The 16,832-nt window shown below is 42.3% G+C and overlaps 1 protein-coding gene across 11 annotated transcripts in view; it reads left to right on the top strand.

The window, feature by feature from the left end:
* Positions 1-16,832, top strand: part of AUH (AU RNA binding methylglutaconyl-CoA hydratase) — a 176,369-nt gene that overhangs the window by 128,431 nt on the left and 31,106 nt on the right. Inside the window, exon 9 of one of the 11 annotated variants that reach the window (XR_004966654.1) lies at positions 603-637. The exons of the other annotated variants lie outside the window; for them this stretch is intronic. The gene's annotated coding sequence lies outside the window, so the exon portion shown is untranslated. Of the gene's footprint in view, positions 1-602; positions 638-16,832 lie in introns of those variants that run through there. 11 annotated transcript variants of the gene reach the window in all.

Here is a 16,832-nt window from a genome sequence, read left to right as displayed (position 1 = left end):
GCTCCTCCTGACCTGCAGCGAGCCTGGGAGCGGGAGCTGCAGGCCCTGAGGAACCTCCCTGGGCGACTGGGGTGGGCACGTCAGCGGCGTGGGTGGCCTCAGAGCCACCTCCTCAGGCCAGGCCGACCCATTCCAGCTTCTCTCCCTCCACTCTGGGCCTGCTCTTCCTTCTAAAGCAGCGGTTCTCAACCTGTGGGTCGCGACCCCTTTGGCGGTCGAAAAACCCTTTCACAGGGGTCACCAAAGACCATCCTGCATATCAGATATTTACATGACGATTCATAACAGTAGCAACATTACAGTTATGAAGTAGCAACGAAAATAATTTTATGGTTGGGTCACAACATGAGGAGCTGTATTAAAGGGCCAGAAGGTGGAGAACCACTGTTCTAAAGGAAGAGGTTAGTGGAGACTACAACTTCTAATGAACCCCAAATTTTAAAATTTTTAAATAATCTTATTTATAGTTAAGAAAAACAGTGGCTGATAAACATTGTGACTATGTCCTTATCTGTCACATTCATAATCATGAACAAAGGTATAAAATATACTTAGCCATAAAGTAGTAATGTATCTCTCTTGCTGTTTTTGTTACTGTTCAGAGAAGAATCTAGGGAAGAAACAGCTTTTGTGTAATCAGCTGAGCAGCCGCAGGTGCGGTAATGGGAAGGGGATGGACACGAGATACTGTTTCCGTAGTTGTTGGCAGAGCCCTTGTGGCATGGTGCTCCCGACCGCTGGGCTGGTGCTCCCGAGTGCTGCCTCTTCCACGGCCTCTCTCTCTCTCTCTCGCTCTCGCTCTCTCTCTCTCTTCTCTGTGGGGTGCCCCCTGCGACAGGCCCAGATGCCTTCGCTGTTCCATTGACCACGAGCAAACATTCCATAGGCCAGCCTGCTCATTCCAGTAGGTGTGTGCGTGAGTGCACCTACATTTTCATGTGAAACATGAGGACAGAACTAGTACCTGTAAGTGAGGTGGTCCGAGCATATGGCTTACGCGCCAGCTCGTGAAGTCCTGTGCCCCACTCCCAGCCCTGACTGTCCTCGGCGAGTGCTTGCTGCCTGCAGAGGCCCGCCACCCCCAGGCTTCCTCTGTTGTAGCTCTAGGCCAGGGTGTCCTTTGTCGGAAATCCTACCTTGGTAAGAATGCATGCTTTCAGCTTTTCTTATTTTACTAACATTTTGAGGAAGAAAGTATGTACTTTGAGCCATAGGGCCTTTAAAGACAAAAGTCATAATACAGATTTAAACATTTAAAAATGAAGATTGGTGTCAAGACAGATCACTGGGGGAAGAATAGTCTTTTCAGCTATTGGTTGTCCATCTGCAAAAAGCTAACTTTGAGTCATAGGTCTCACCATGTAAAACAGTGAACTCAAAGCGGACCACAGGCCTAAATGTGACACTTAAAAATATAAAACTTCTACCACAAGATTTAGGAAAACAATCTTTGTGCTAGTGAGTTAGAAATGTAAGATTTCTTATATAAGACACCAAAAGCGCAATGCATATGAGAAAAAATGGAAATATTAGACTTGGTCAAAATTAAGAAACCTGTTGTCAAAAGGCACTGTTAAGAGAATAATAGAAAGACAAATCCAAGATTGGGAGGAAATATGTGCAAGTCATATATCTGAGAAAGGACACATATCTAAAATACGTAAAGAGCTCTCCAAACTCAATAGTAAGAAAACAAAGCACCTTAATTAAAAAGTCAAGAGCTTTGAGAAGAGACTTGACCAGAAAAGATAGGTGTTCGGCACAGAGGACATGCAGATTGCATCCACGGGACCCACCGCTCCAGTGAGCTCCTCTCAGAGTGGCTCTCATTACAACTGACTGCCCCGTGTTGGCAGCACGGGAGCGTCTGGAACGTGGACGCTGCAGGTCGGAATGGAAAATGGTGCAACTTATTTAGAAAACAGCTTGGCTTTCTTTTTTTTTTTAGGTTAAGCATACACCAAGATATGATCGTAGTTATACAGGGTGGGCTTAGGTTCACAGTTGTTCACCTAGAAAATAGTACAATAACTAATAAATAATAATACAAAGATGAACACTGTGTTTCGTGTACTCACCACTCTACTACTATTTTTGCCCCACCCTGTATATATGTAAGACACTTACTGTACAGCTGCGGAAATGTCTTCTCATTTCTCTTTTCCATTTTGTAGATGTGCTTAATAGTTCAGCCTGTTCCCTATGGATAGACATTTGGCTTGTGTGTGTTCCTTTGTAGCTACAAATATTGGCACCATGAAAAACTTTGTGACAAAACACTTACTGGTCAGTGTTCGGTAGGACCCTGACAGCGAGACGGGTGGCAGGAGGGCAGCTGCTCTGAGATACTGCGGGCCTCCTGTGCAGGGTGTCAGAGCGTGGGCCCGGCAGCCTGACGTAGCGCCATCGTCCGTGCGGGATGTGCCAGTCCTATGTCCTATGTGGGGCTTCTTGAGGCTGCATAACTTGCATGTCTCTGTAAGCGAAGTTGATAGTTTTCACATGTCTAATGGCCTACAGGGGAGGGAAAACACTTTTACTCTCCTCTCCTTGGTTCTCTGGCTGGGGCCCTGGAAATTTAACTGACAAAAAAAGACAGATTAATGAGAGAAAAAGTTTTTTAACACGTGGAGCACACATGTGCATTGGAGAGGCTCAGTGATGGGTAACCCGAAGAGGGGTTAGAACTTGCGGGCTATGTGACCTCTTAGGCTAAACAAAGGACAGGGTTGGGGATTTGGTGGTGGGTGGGTATGGAAGCGTGTGTATGGGCATGTGCGGTAACGGGTTATTCAGAAGGGTATGTTCCTCATGCCGGTGTAAGTCTGTCTTCTCCCGTTGTCCTCTTCCTGGTCCTGGAAAGGGAGACACCTTCCCCAATGACATCTCCTACAGAGGGAGAACCTGACTCTATCTTCACTCCCCCTGCTGCTCCGCAGGTGCCTGCAGCTCCTCACGTCCCTAGGACAGAGCAGCAGAGGCTGGTGCCTCCGGCCATTTGCATTTGAGTTGTCTCTTCATAGCTTTCGCCTTTTTTCCTGATTGTCAGCTTGAGTCATCAGTCTCCATCTATAGCACGTTTATATTAAGTAGTACAAGTTGGAAGTGAGAAAATAGTCAGGCATGGAACGTACAGAATAGGAACTGTGGTCAGCAATACTGTAGTAACTATGTATGTGCAAGATGGGTACAGACTTACTGGGGGATCACTTTGTAAGCTATATGAATGTCTTACCAGTACTCTGTACACCTGGAACTAATAGAATATTAATGCCAACTGTAATTGAAAAAAATGTTTAAAGAAATAATTACTTCATTGTGATTTTTTTCCCCAATTGCAAATATTTTTTATGTTGACCATTTGTATTCTCATTTGCTTAGGACTCTTCTCCTCTTACCCCCTGAAGTCTCTTTAATGCGTTCATCTTTTTTATTACTTATAGATTTTGAGACAGAGACCTAGGTTAGTAACAATTCATCCCATTTTTGTAGTCCTTGGATTTTTTTTTTTTACTTTTACTAGTAGATCTCAATATACTTGGCATTAACCTGCTTTGTTTTGTGAAATGGATGCGGCTTATCCTTTTTCTCCTGTTGCCTTCATCCTTGAGGAAGGTGCTCACTGGACATGGACTTCGGGGTGGCGCTAGCTTTCTCTGTGGGAGACGCCCACTCTCGTCAGCCCCTGTGCCAGGGAAGGGAGCTCTGGGTCAGCCTTGTCTTTCTGAGGAGCATCCACTTTTTCTTTCCTGCTTTACCTGTCCTCACCTCTGGCTTCCTGGAGTTTTGTTTTCTTTATTAAGGTGCACATTTCATTTTCTTTTTCTTGCTTCTAATTCACCGGCACTCTTAATATGGGAATTAATGTCCTTCAGTGTTTTGGAATTATCCAGCCAGTATCTCTGAAATACTGTCTTTGACTGTTCCTTCTTTCCTGTCTTCTCAAATTTCTTCTGATCAAATCTATGCTGGACCGGATCACTGTTTTCTCCTGTGTGTGCTGCATCTTGGAGAATTCTTCAGGCCATTTTTCCGGTTTACTTTGCCTCATTTTGCTGTCTTCAGTCTGCTGCCGGATAAATCTGTCAAGTTTCTCATTTTAGTTACTGTGTTTCCCTTTCTAGAAATGTTTGGTTTATTTTAAAATAGGTTATGTCACTTTTCCTAGTTTCCTGTGAATATGTTCAAATTGACCATGTTTATCATCCCAGTCAGGCTGTCCTGACGGCTCAGAGGCTGCCTCTCAGCAAGCCCGCAGTCACGAGGTAAACATCGTTGTTTTAAAATGTGTATCTGGTTGTGCATTTCTCAAGTCTGGGTATTTATATTGTTTCCGGTGGTTCTTTTTCTTGTCTCTTTTCTTTTTGTATCTGAATATCTTTGGCTGTTTGCTGGCCATTCCTGTGAGTGGGCTCTCTGGTGGCAGTGAACCTGCCCTCCCCCAGAGAATCCGCATCAGCTCTGCCATCTGCCGCAGGGCAGTGCCAGTGTCACCCCTCAGATCACAGTCCTTCAGTCCACAGGTGCCCAGGTTCTGTGCCACTGTCACCCAGAACCACATGTGGCAGCTCTGCAGCCATAATATCCCAGGGAGTCTGTCTTTCCTTCCCCCTCCCTCTTGCTCTGTTCAGCACCCAGGCAGGCTTCTGCCGGGCCCTTTGTAGTTACGAGGACGGAGGTCTGGTTTACTGGTACCTCCCCTTGGAACAGAGGGTAGGTTTCCTCTGCCCTCCCTGCCTTAACCAGCCTCGGCCCTGACTTCTGTTCCCCATCCCTGTGACTCACACCTTGAAACAGGTCTTGTACTTCACCCTGCAACATATATGACTTCACCCTGCAACATACATGACTTCACCCTGCAACATACATGACTTGGGGCTCTGTTTACTTATGAGGTTCCTAGGAATTCCTTGCTATTCTTTTTAACTTTTTATTTTTTTTACTTTAAATCCTGAAACCCAACGTTTTTGTTAGTTCATTTTCAGTAGAAGATATATCTGATCCAAATAACTAGTCTCTATCTTGAAACTGTAGTCAGCCTGTTAGACTTTTTATTTTTTTAAATTAAATTTATAGATGCATTTTAGAAGGGTTGAGATATACCCCATATTAGGTACTTTCTCTTAAGTCACTTTTAGAAGTTTTATCTTTTATCTAGCTTATTTCACATTTCACTTACCATTTACCATATCTGTATGTTTTTAATTTTGAAACATAATGGTTTTGGAGACGATTTTGTTTGCTATCTTAATTACTTTGTAGACAGAGTATAGACTGCCTAGTATGAATTGTTTTGTCTTTCTTAAGATTTTCTCCGTGACCCAGCACACAGCTAGTTTTCACACATGTTGGATATGTATTTGAAAGCAGTGGCTGGGGGGTTCTTTAGGTCAAAGTTGTTATTTGTATTTTTCCAATTATCTGTGTCAGGGTGAGGAAACGCTTTCAATGCGGGACGAGCTGTCAGCTCATCAGGCCTCACGGGCCGGGCGTCCTGACTGCTGGGCGGGCTGCTTCCCCTCGCTGCTGGCTGCCGGGGGCCTGGGTCCACGCTCCGTGGCTCACGGTGGGGCTCACTCTATATTCCCAGGACGCACCTCAGGAAAAATGAAACAGAGATAGCAGCCTCTTTCGGGGATTGCTCCCTGAGGGAGTTCTGTCTGTGTGCAGCTATCAGTTGCCACAAAATGCTGTGTAACAATCCACTGGAAAGCCAGGGGCTCCGCCACTGTTTGTGTAGCTCCCATGACTCCCTCACCACTCTGCTTCCGGTGCCTGCCCGCACTGCTGCACTTCCGGCGTCTATCTGTACCACAAAGTGACTGGGCCATGGGAAGCCCTGGTGTCCCCAAGATTGCCTTAAAGGAAAGGACCCCCAAGTGAGCACACGGGACCTCGGCGCAGAGGTGTAGCGGGCGCCTGACTCGGAGGGAGAGGTGCTGGTGCCAGTCGCTCTCACGCGCTGAGGCTGCCCTTGGTCCCGTGGAGGGACAGGTGTTGCTGTGGGTGCTGGCCAGGCAGTTCTGCAAACAGTCCCGGTTCTCAGTTCCAGGTGGCAAACAAAAGATGGGCTTCCCCAGAGGGAGACAAATCCAGGATAAAACACAAACTGGCCACACAAGGAAACTGAAGAGGTACAGGAAAGGCTGCTGACCAGGATGCAGGCAACCTCACCGCATGGCCACCAGCAGAGGGAAGACAGGGCTCTCTGTGGGTGAGGCTGCCCCCTGAGGCAGCCATCCTGCCCCGCACGTTCAGAAAATGGGGAGCCTTTCCTTCTCTGAGGTTTTGGAATAATTTAGAGGATAGGTGGTAATTCTTCTTTGAATGTTTGTTAAAATTTACCTGTGAAGCCATCTGATCCAGGACTTCTGTTTGTTGGGAGAATTTTGATTACTGATTCGATGCTGTTAGTAGTCATTCAGATTTCTTGCTGTTGTAATTGCTGGTCTGTTAATACCGTACAGGAACATTTTACAAGTGCATCCTGGATGGTTTATGAGTTAGCCTCGCCTGGGAAGGCAGCAGGTATGGGGATGTGTTGTGGTTGGGGAGATTTTAGTTGTTTTGTCGAGTGCATTTGTTTTGCTTTGAGTGTGGGAAGAAGAGTATTTGTTTTTGACTGTTTTTCTTTTTTCTTGCGACATGACTTACAATTATGAAAAACTGCCTGGATGTTGGATATGTTTCACAAAAATAATTTGTTTCCAGTTAGAGTTGCTTCATCTTACTTGAATGTGCTCTGGGGAATGGCTCGTCCCACTGTCTTGATGTGAAACAGTTGTTGACTAGTTCCCTGAGTAACAAAATGTCATGCAGTTGCTGCGCGCCAGCTGCAGTTCTGCTTTTTGCAGTTTCAGTTACCTACAGTCACCATGCATCAAATAAAATTCCTGAAATAAGCAATTCATAAGTTTTAATTGTGCACCGTACTGAGTAGCATGATGAAATCTCATGCCGTCCGCTCTGTCCAACGCCAGTCGGACATCATCCTTCGTCTGTTGTCTCCATGTCACGCAGGCTCCTCGCCTGTTGATCACTTAGCAGTGTCTCGGTCAGCAGACCGGCCGTCAAGGCATTGTGGTGCTGTATCCGGGTACCCAGTCACCTTTACTTGTTTCTGCCACATTCACTAACTTTTTATAGGTATTGTTGTGATCGTTCCATTTTATTATTAGTTATTGTTAATCTCTCACTCTGTCTACTTTATAAATTAAACTTCGTCATTGGTTTGCATGTATAGGAAAACACAGTCTATCTAGGGTTCGGTGCTGCCCACAGTTGCAGGCATCCACTGGGGGCCCTGGAGCATGTCCCCTTCGGTAAGGGGAGACGACTACTGTACTTGCGTTTCACAGAATGTTTGGTCATTCTCCCAATGAGTAATGCTAACTAGTTTGTAGTTTTAGTCACTGAAATATCATGCTTGTTTCATTTTGCTCATTTTGCTGTTTGTTTTAAAAAAGAAAATCTCCTCTTCTGTAAAGGAGATCCCAGAAAGTGCCAGGGTGGAGGCACGGCCACACTGGCCCAGGCACCATGCTCTTAAGGGGACCACATGCTCCGGCCACTGGCCATCCCTGCCACGACGCCCTAGTGGGGTGAGCACGCGCTCAGGCAGAGGTGGGCCAGCCTCTGAAGCAGGGAGTGCGGGGAGAAGACCTGCTGCCAAAGTGGAAGGTTGGCAGAAGTTTGTGTGTCTATTATTTTTTTAAGTTTTTATTTTTCAATTACAGAGGACATACAGTATTATAGTAGTTTCAGGTGTACAACATAGTGGTCAGACATTTATTTAACATATGAAGTGACTGCCCGGTGAGTCTAGTACCCACCTGGCACCACACACAGTTCTTACAGTATTACTGGTTCCATTCCCTGTGCTGCACTTTACATCCCCTTGGCTGTTTGTAAAGGCCGGTTTGTACTTTGTAATCCCTTCACCTTTTCACCCAGCCCCCAGCCACTCAGATTGCTCTCTATATCCAGGAGTTTGTTTTTGTTTTGTTTGTCCTTTTATTTTGTTTTTTAGATTTCACATAAAAGTGAAATCATGGAGTATTTGTCTTTATCTGACTTATTTTACTTAGCATAATACCCTCTAGGTCCATCCATGTTGTAAATGGTAAGATTTCATTCTTTTTTATGGCCAAGTAATTCCATTGTGTGTATGTACCATCTCTTTCTTACTCAGTTGTCTATAGATGGACACTGTGGTTGTTCCCATAGCTTGGCTATCCTATCTAATAAAGACAGAATATGCAAGTTGACCATCACTTAGCGACAAAGATGGTGGCACCCACAGCCAATAAGGAGGGAATATGCAAATTAATGCAACAAAGATGGCGGCAGCCAGCCCCGAGTGAAGGCGGGAGGCGGCTCCCGGCCCCGGTGTGAAGGCCGGAGGCGGCAGCCTGAGTGAAGGCCTAGGTCCTGGGTGCCACAGGGAAACTGGTGCTGGCAGCCAGGGGAAGGAAGGCCTATTCTTGCACGAATCTTTGTGCATCAGACCTCTAGTTGTAAATAATGCTGCAGTGAAGATAAGGGTGCAGGTATCATTTGGAATCAGTGTTTTGGATTTCTTTGGATAAATACCCAGTAGTAGGATTGCTGGGTCATAAAGTAGTTCTGTTTTTAATTTTTTAAGGGACCCCCATACTGTTTTTCCACAGTGGCTGCATTCCCACCAACAGTTTCTTTTCTTCACATCCTGACCTGCACTTGTTTGTTGATTTATTGATGATAGCCATTCTGACAGATGTAAGGTGATGTCTGATTGTGGTTTTAATGTGCATTTCTCTGATGATGAGCATCTTTTCATATGTCTATTGGCTATCTGTATGTCCTATTCAGGTCCTTTGCCCATTTTTTAATCAGATTTTTTGGGGTGTTAAACTGTATGAGTTCTTTTTTTGTTAAAATATATTTTATTGATTTTTTACAGCAAGGAAGGGAGAGGAATAGAAAGTTAGAAACATCGATGAGAGAGGAACATCGATCAGCTGCCTCCTGCACACCCTCTACTGGGGATATGCCCGCAACCAAGGTACATGCCCTTGACTGGAATCGAACCCGGGACCCTTCAGGCCGCAGGCCGACGCTCTGTCCACTGAGCCAAACCGGTCAGGGCTGTATGAGTTCTTTATACATTTTGGATGTTAACCCCTTGTCTGACATATTATTGGTGAATATTATTTTCAATAGGTTGTCTTCATTTTATTGATGGTTTTCTTCATTGTGCAAAAACTCTTCAGTTTGATGAAGTCCCATTTGTTTATTTTTTTGTTTGTTTCCCTTGCTCAAGGAGACATATCCAAAAAAACATTACTAAGCAATGTCAGAGAGTTTATTGCTTATGTTTTCTTCTAGGAGTTTAAGGTTTGGGTCTTACATTTATGTCTTTAATACATTTTGACTTAATTCTTGTATACAGTGTAAGAGACTGGTCTAGTTTCATTTTTATGCATGTATCTGCCCAGTTTCCCCAACACCATTTATTGAAGATACTATTCTACCACATTGTATATTTTTGCCTCTTTTATCATAGACCAGTTGAAAATATAGGTGTGGATTTATTTCTGGGTTCTCTCTTCTGTTCTGATCTATTTGTGTGTTTTTGTAATTGTACCAGGCTGTTTTGATTACTATAGCCTTGTAGTATAGTTTGATATCAGGTACCTCCAACTTTGTTTTTTCTCTGGAATGCTTTAGCTATTAGTGCTTCAATGTAAGGGTTAGGATTGTTTGTTCTAGGACTGTGAAAAATTACATTGGCATTTTTCTAGGAATTGCTTTGAATCTATAGATTGCTTTGTGAGTGGTGTGGGCATTTTAACTGTGTTGATTCTTCCTATCCATGAGCACAGTATATGCTTCCATTTATTTTTATTTTTTCAAATTTCTTTTTCAATGTTTTATAGTTTTCTGAGAACAGGTCTTTTACCTACATAGTTAAACTTATTTCTATGTGTGTTATTCTTTCTGATGCAATTGTAAATGGGATTTTTAAAAATCTTTATTGTTGGGAGTATTACATATGTACCTTCCCCCCCATTAACCCCTCCAGACCTTCCCCACCCCCCACGCCAGGCCTTCACCACCCTATTGTCTGTGTCCATGGGATATGCATATATGCATACAAGTTCTTTGGTTTATGGCCTCCCACCCACCCACCCTCCCCTGCCTTCCCTTTGAGATTCTGCATTCTGTTCCATGCTTCCATATCTCTGGATCCACTCCATTCATCACTTTAATTTTGTTCATTAGATTCCACATATGAGTGAGATCATACGATACTTGTCTTTCTCTAACTGGCTTATTTCACTTAGCATGATACTCTCCAGGTCCCTCCATGCTGTCTCAAAGGGTAAGAGGTCCTTCTTTTTTACTGCTGCATAGTATTCCATGGTATAAGTGTACCATAGCTTTTTATCCACTCGTCTACTGATAGGCATTTGGGCTGTTTCCAGATCTTAGCTATTGTTAATTGTGCTGCTATGAACATAGGGGTGCATATATCCTTTCTGATTGGTGTTTTGGGTTTCTTAGGATATATTCCTAGAAGTGGAATGACTGGGTCAAATGGCAATTCCATATTTAATTTTTTGAGGAAACTTCATACTATTTTCCACAGTGACTGCACCAGTCTGCATTCCCACCAGCAGTGTACTAGGGTTCCCTCTTCTCCACATCCTCGCCAGCATGTTGATTTGTTGATGGTAGCCATTCTGACAGGTGTGAGGTGATACCTCATTGTTGTTTTAACTTGCATCTCTCTGATGATCAGTGACTTTGAGCATTTTTTCATCTGTCTCTTGGCCATCTGTATGTCCACTTTGGAGAGGTGACTATTTAGATCCTTTGCCCATTTTTTAATTGGATTGTTTGTCTTCCTTTTGTTAACATGTATGAGTTCATTATATATTTTGGATATTAACCGGAAGTCCTAGCTATAGTGATCAGACAGGAAGAAGAAATAAAAGGCATCCAAATTGGAAAGGAGGAAGTAAAATTTCATTATTTGCAGATGACATGATATTGTACATAGAAAACGCTAAAGAATCTGCCAAAACACTACTAAATTTAATAAATGAATTTGGCAATTTAGCAGGATACAAAATTACCCAAAAGTCGATGGCTTTTTTATATTCTAATAATGAATTGTCAGAACGAGAAACTAAACAAACAATCCCATTTACCATTGCAACAAAAAAAAATTAAGATAATTAGGAATAAACTTAACCAAGGAGGTAAAAGACTTGTACTTGGAAAACTACAGGGTTTTTAAAAAAGAGATAGAGGAAGACATAAACAAGTGGAAGAATATACCATCTTCATGGATTGGTGGAATTAACATCATTAAAATATCCATACTACCCAAAGCAATCTACAGATTCAATGCCATCCCTATTAAAATACCAATAGCATATTTCACAGATCCAGAACAAACACTCCAAACATTTATATGGAATATAAAACCCCGAATAGCTGCAGAAATTTTGAGAAAGAAAAGCAAAGTTGGAGGAATCACAATATCAGATATCAAGCTATATTACAAAGCCTCTGTAATCAAAAAAGCCTGATACTGGCACAAGAACAGGCATATAGACCAATGGAACAGAACAGAAACTGCAGAAATCAACCTAAGCCATTATGCTCAATTAATATTTGACAAAGGAAGCAAGAGTACTAGTATACAGTGAAATCAAGACAGTTTCTTTAATAAATGGTGTTGGGAAAATTGGACAGATACATGCAAAAAAATGAAACTAGACCACAACTTACACCATACACAAGAGTAAACTCAAAATGGATAAAAGACATACATGTAAGTCAGGAAACCATAAAAATCCTAGAAGAAACCATAGGCAGCCAAATCTCAGACATCTCTCGTAGCGATATGTTTATGGATACATCTCTTAGGACAATGGAAACTGAGAGAATAAACAAATGGGACTACATCAAAGTAAAAAGTTTCTGCACAGCAAAAGAAACCATCAACAAAATGAAAAGGGAGCCCACTGTATGGGAGGACATATTTGACAATGGGATTGTTTTTCTTTCTAATAGTTCCTTATTGGTGTATAAAATGCAATTAATTTCTCATTATTAATTTTGTTTTCTGCTTATTTATTAATTTTAATAGTTTTTTTTTTAATTTGGTGAATTCTTTAGGGTTCTCTCTATATAGCATCTTATCATCTGCAAATTGTAACAGTTTTACTTCTTCCTTTTCCAATTTGGATGCCTTTTATTTCTTTTTTCTTTTCTTCTTTTTTTAAATATATTTTTATTTATTTCAGAGAGGAAGGAGAGGGAGAGAGATATAGAAACATCAATGATAAGAGAGAATCATTGATCGGCTGCCTCCTGCATGCCCCCTAATGGGGACTGAGCCCGCAACCCAGGCATGTGCCCTTGACTGGAATCGAGCCCAGAACCCTTCAATCCAAAGGCCGATGCTCTATCCACTGAGCCAAACCAGCTAGGGTTCTTTTTTCTTTTCTGATTTCTGTGGCTAGGACTTCCAATATTATGTTGAAGAAAAGTGGTGAAAGTGGACCATCTTGTCTTCTGTCTTGTTCCTGATCTTAAAATAAAGCACTTTTAGTTTTTCCCCATTGAATATGATATTGGCTATGAGTTTGTCATATATGACCTTTATTATGTTGAGTAATGTTCCCTCTATTCCCACTTTGCTGAAAGTTTATATCATAATGGATGCTGGATTTTGTCAAATGCTTTTACTGTATCTATTAATATGAGCATATGATTTTTAGTGATGTTGTTTGTGTGGTTTATCACATTAATTGACTTGCAGATATTGAACCAACCTTGCATTCCAGGAATAAATTACACTTGATTATAGCGCATGTTCTTTTTCATGTATTGCTGAATTCAGTTTGCTAATATAAATTTTTTTTATTTTTCCTCACCCAAGGGTATATTTTATTGATTTTAAAGAGAGAGGAAAGGATGTGAGAGAGACATTGATCAGTTGCCTCCTCCTATACATGCCCCATCCAGGGACTGAGACCCACAACCTAGGTATGTGCTCTGACAGAGAATCGAGCCTGAAGCCTTTTTGGTGTATGAAATAATGGTCCAACCAACTGAGCCGGCCAGAGCCACCTTGCTAATACTTTTTAAAGATTGTTGCATTTATTTTCATTAAAGATATTGCCCTATAATGTTCTTTTTGTTTTTGTAATGTGTTTGGTTTTGGTATTAGAGTAATGCTGATCTTGTAAAATGCGCTTTGGAGCCTTTCCTTCTCTTCAGTTTTGGAATAATTTCGAAGAATAGGTGTTAATTCTTCTTTGAATGTTTGGTAAAATTTACCCGTGAAGCTCTTTGATCCAGGACTTTTGTTTGTTGGGAGGTGTTTGACTACTGATTCGATTTTGTTAGTAGTCATTCAGATTTTTTGTTTCTTCATGATTCAGTCTTGGAAGATTGTATATTTCTAGTAATTTATCCATTTCTTCCAGATTGCCCAATTATTTTGCATATAAATTGTTCATAGTAATTTCTTATAATCATTAGTTACTTCTGCTTTTTTCATTTCAATTTTCTGGTTTCTCAAAGAAGGATAATAATAATAGTGGCCCCATAGGATTCCTGCAAAAATTATAAGATGTGTTAAATTACATAATACACAGTGAGTTCCCAGTAAATGGTGGTTTGTTTGTTTTTTAATCCTCACCTAAGGATATTTTTCCATTGCTTTGCAGAGGGAGTGGAAGGGAGGGAGGGAGGAGGATGAGAGAGAGAAAGAGAGAGACAGGGAGAGGGTAAGAGAGAAACATTGATGTGAGAGAGATCCATCAGTTGGTTGCCTCCTGCACGCACCCTGACCTTGGCCGGGGTTTGAGCCTGCAAATTTAAATCTTCATGTGCAGTCCATAGCTTAGTCATTATTAATATTTTCAAATAGTCTTACATACGTTGTTTTAACAATAAGATTTTGCTGTGATTTTACTTATTCATGTGTCTTGTGTTATACAGAGAGAAAACATCTGGATATTGAATATTTTCCACTTATCTGCCCTTTACTACCCTCACTTAATGAAAACATAAAACATCAAGGTTTAATTTTTATGAAATACAGCCAGCCTGTGTACTCTTTTGTTGATCAATGCGTTTTGGAAAGATAACATTAAATCAGGGCACCTGGACACCTATTGTGTGGTTCACTTCCCTCCTGACAGTGTTGGCAAAGGCTGTGTTTCCCGAGGTGTGCTTTCCAGAGGGGCTTCTTCAATAGTATACGCTTTTCACTCTCCCTCTCTGTTATTTTTAAAAGACGAAGAGTTAACATGTTTGTCCAGCTCCTTGATTTTGAAAGAATGAAAGATGATTTTGAAGTTTTGGGAAATACTCTCTGAGTGTGACCTGGGCAGTACCTTTTTGAGAAAGGCCAGATGGGCAGAAGAAAAGACCTTTACAGTGTGTGTTGCTGAGTCAGCTTCAGTCCTGTGTCAGCAGCCTCCACTGCTCACAGCCATGTGCCACACCCACAAAGTCTGGTCGTCCTGACTCACTTGTGGCAGAAGTGACGGGAAGTCACTTCTCAGGGGGGCTATGAGCAGACTGGCTCCGTCCTGTGCACTCTGTGTTGAATTGCTCACCTAGGGAGGAGCACCTGCCCTCTGAAGAGGCAGCCCTGTGTTGTGTTCGTGTGGGGAGGACCGAGAGGGTCTGTCCGCCACAGGAGAGTGAGCTGGAGGACTGCAGCTCATTAGGGACCTGGAGCCAGAAGGCCCAGCCACACCACTCCTGGGTTCCTGACCCAAAACTGAAAGAATAAATGTGTTATTTTAAGCCACTGAGCTTTGGGGTGGCTTACAGTGCACATCAAGTAACTGAAACAGTGCTTCTTGTTTAATCATTAGAGATTGGGAAACAGTTTCTTCCTAAAGCCCAGACTGCGTGGTTCCTGTGCTACCATAGTTACCACCTGTTTGGTTAGGTAATAGTATTGCATAATTCTTTTCAGGGTTTAAGAGATTTTTTTAAAAAGTTTAAAACGGTAGATAGAACTCATAAAGGGGTTAGAATTCCTTCATATCTATAGATACGATGCTGTTAAATTTGCTAACTCATTTCAGCATTTGTATGCTTCATCCAGTGACGTGATGTGAAACATGAGAAATATCACTGTATTAAACAGAACTAATCAAGAATTTTCTTTAAAGCTCCCAGGAATATACACATCTGTAGACCTACTCATATTCATTTGATACCATGATTACATACATCTATAATAAAATAATAAAAGCATAATATGCTAATTAGACCGGACGTTCTTCTGGACAAAGCTGGGGCTGTGAGGGAAGCCTGGGTCCCGGGTGCTAGAGGGAAGCCGGTGCTGGCAGTCGCGGGAAGGAAGGCCTATTCTTGCATGAATTTTGTGTATTGGGCCTCTAGTATATTTGTAAGTAATCTAAAAAGGCAGCAATAGTAATTTGTGAATGTATACCACTAGATAGAAATCAGAATACAGAAGAGTCCATTGAATCACTTCCATTCATTTTATTTTCTCTGGGAAGTTACTGTATTTAACTTCAAGCTAGCCTGGGGTGGGATTATGTTGAAGGCTATGCGAAAGATCCCCGTTTTGATCCAGTTTGCAGATACCCACTTCCCTTGCATTTGGTGCATCTGTATTGTAAGAACGGATGAATCATTGGTTTCTAGAAGTCTCCCTTGTCCTCATTTTGGCACAACAGGTTACCTAGACTATGGCACATAGTCTGTTGCTGGGCGTGCAGACATCGCTGACTAAGGCGCTGTGAGGGTTGAAGTGAACTATACAGAGCTTAACAGGGTTTCTTTGGTTTTGCAACAGAAACAAACATCATGATCAAAAAGGAGCTCCTGGGAGGCTTCGGAGCAGGAGAGCAGGCTTGACGTCCACACCATGGCTTCTGGCCACGTGCTGTTCACATTTAACTTGATTAACATTTACCCACTAGCCACGTTTCAAGTCATCACATGTGGCTAGTGGCTCCCTCCCATGTCGGGCAGCCTGGACACAGGCCATGTCCACCCTCACAGGAAGTGTGATCTGGCTGCACAGCTTCACACAGGCTTGCCGAAGTCTTTGCTTGAACTGCTGAAGCCAGCCATTTCCTTTGTCCTCCCATTGCTCTTCAAGACGCGGCTGCAAGAGAGGCCTGACTCTGGCCAAGGCCATTTGCCTGGGCTGTGCTGGCGGGGGGTGTATGGGGGGGTGCGCTCTGGCAGGAGCGGCCAGCGTAGATGGCAGGGGAACAAGGAGTGCTGGTGGGCCGTTTTAATTAGATTTTACCTTTCATCTGGATATAACAATATATTTTTCAGAAATTAAAAAAAGATAGAGCAATGCCTCAGCAAATATTTGTTGTGAAAAGCGCATGTTCATATGTTTAAATAAATATAATTTTGTACTTAATGTATAATACTTTGGTATATCTCTCTCTCTATCAGTGAAGGGGATAGAAGTCAAGAACACTTCCTGTAATAAATACTAATGAAAGCTGCATCACAGAAGTTCTAGTCCAGCCGTGGGCAAACTATGGCCCACGGGCCAGATCTGGCCCGTTTGAAATGAATAAAACTATAAAAAAAAAAAAAGACCATACCCCTTTATGTTATGATGTTTACTTTGAATTTATATTAGTTCACACAAACACTCCATCCATGCTTTTGTTCCGGCCCTCCGGTCCAGTTTAAGAACCTATTGTGGCCCTGGAGTCAAAAAGTTTGCCCACCCCTGGTTTAGTCTCTTGCCTCTCAGCTCATTTTGATTTGGAACAAAATGTTTATGCCCAATCTTTTTAACCTTGCCTTAA

Source organism: Myotis myotis, unplaced genomic scaffold, assembly GCF_014108235.1.
Source record: "Myotis myotis isolate mMyoMyo1 unplaced genomic scaffold, mMyoMyo1.p scaffold_m19_p_31, whole genome shotgun sequence".
Lineage (NCBI taxonomy): Eukaryota > Metazoa > Chordata > Mammalia > Chiroptera > Vespertilionidae > Myotis > Myotis myotis.
This window is presented reverse-complemented; position numbering and strand designations above follow the sequence as displayed.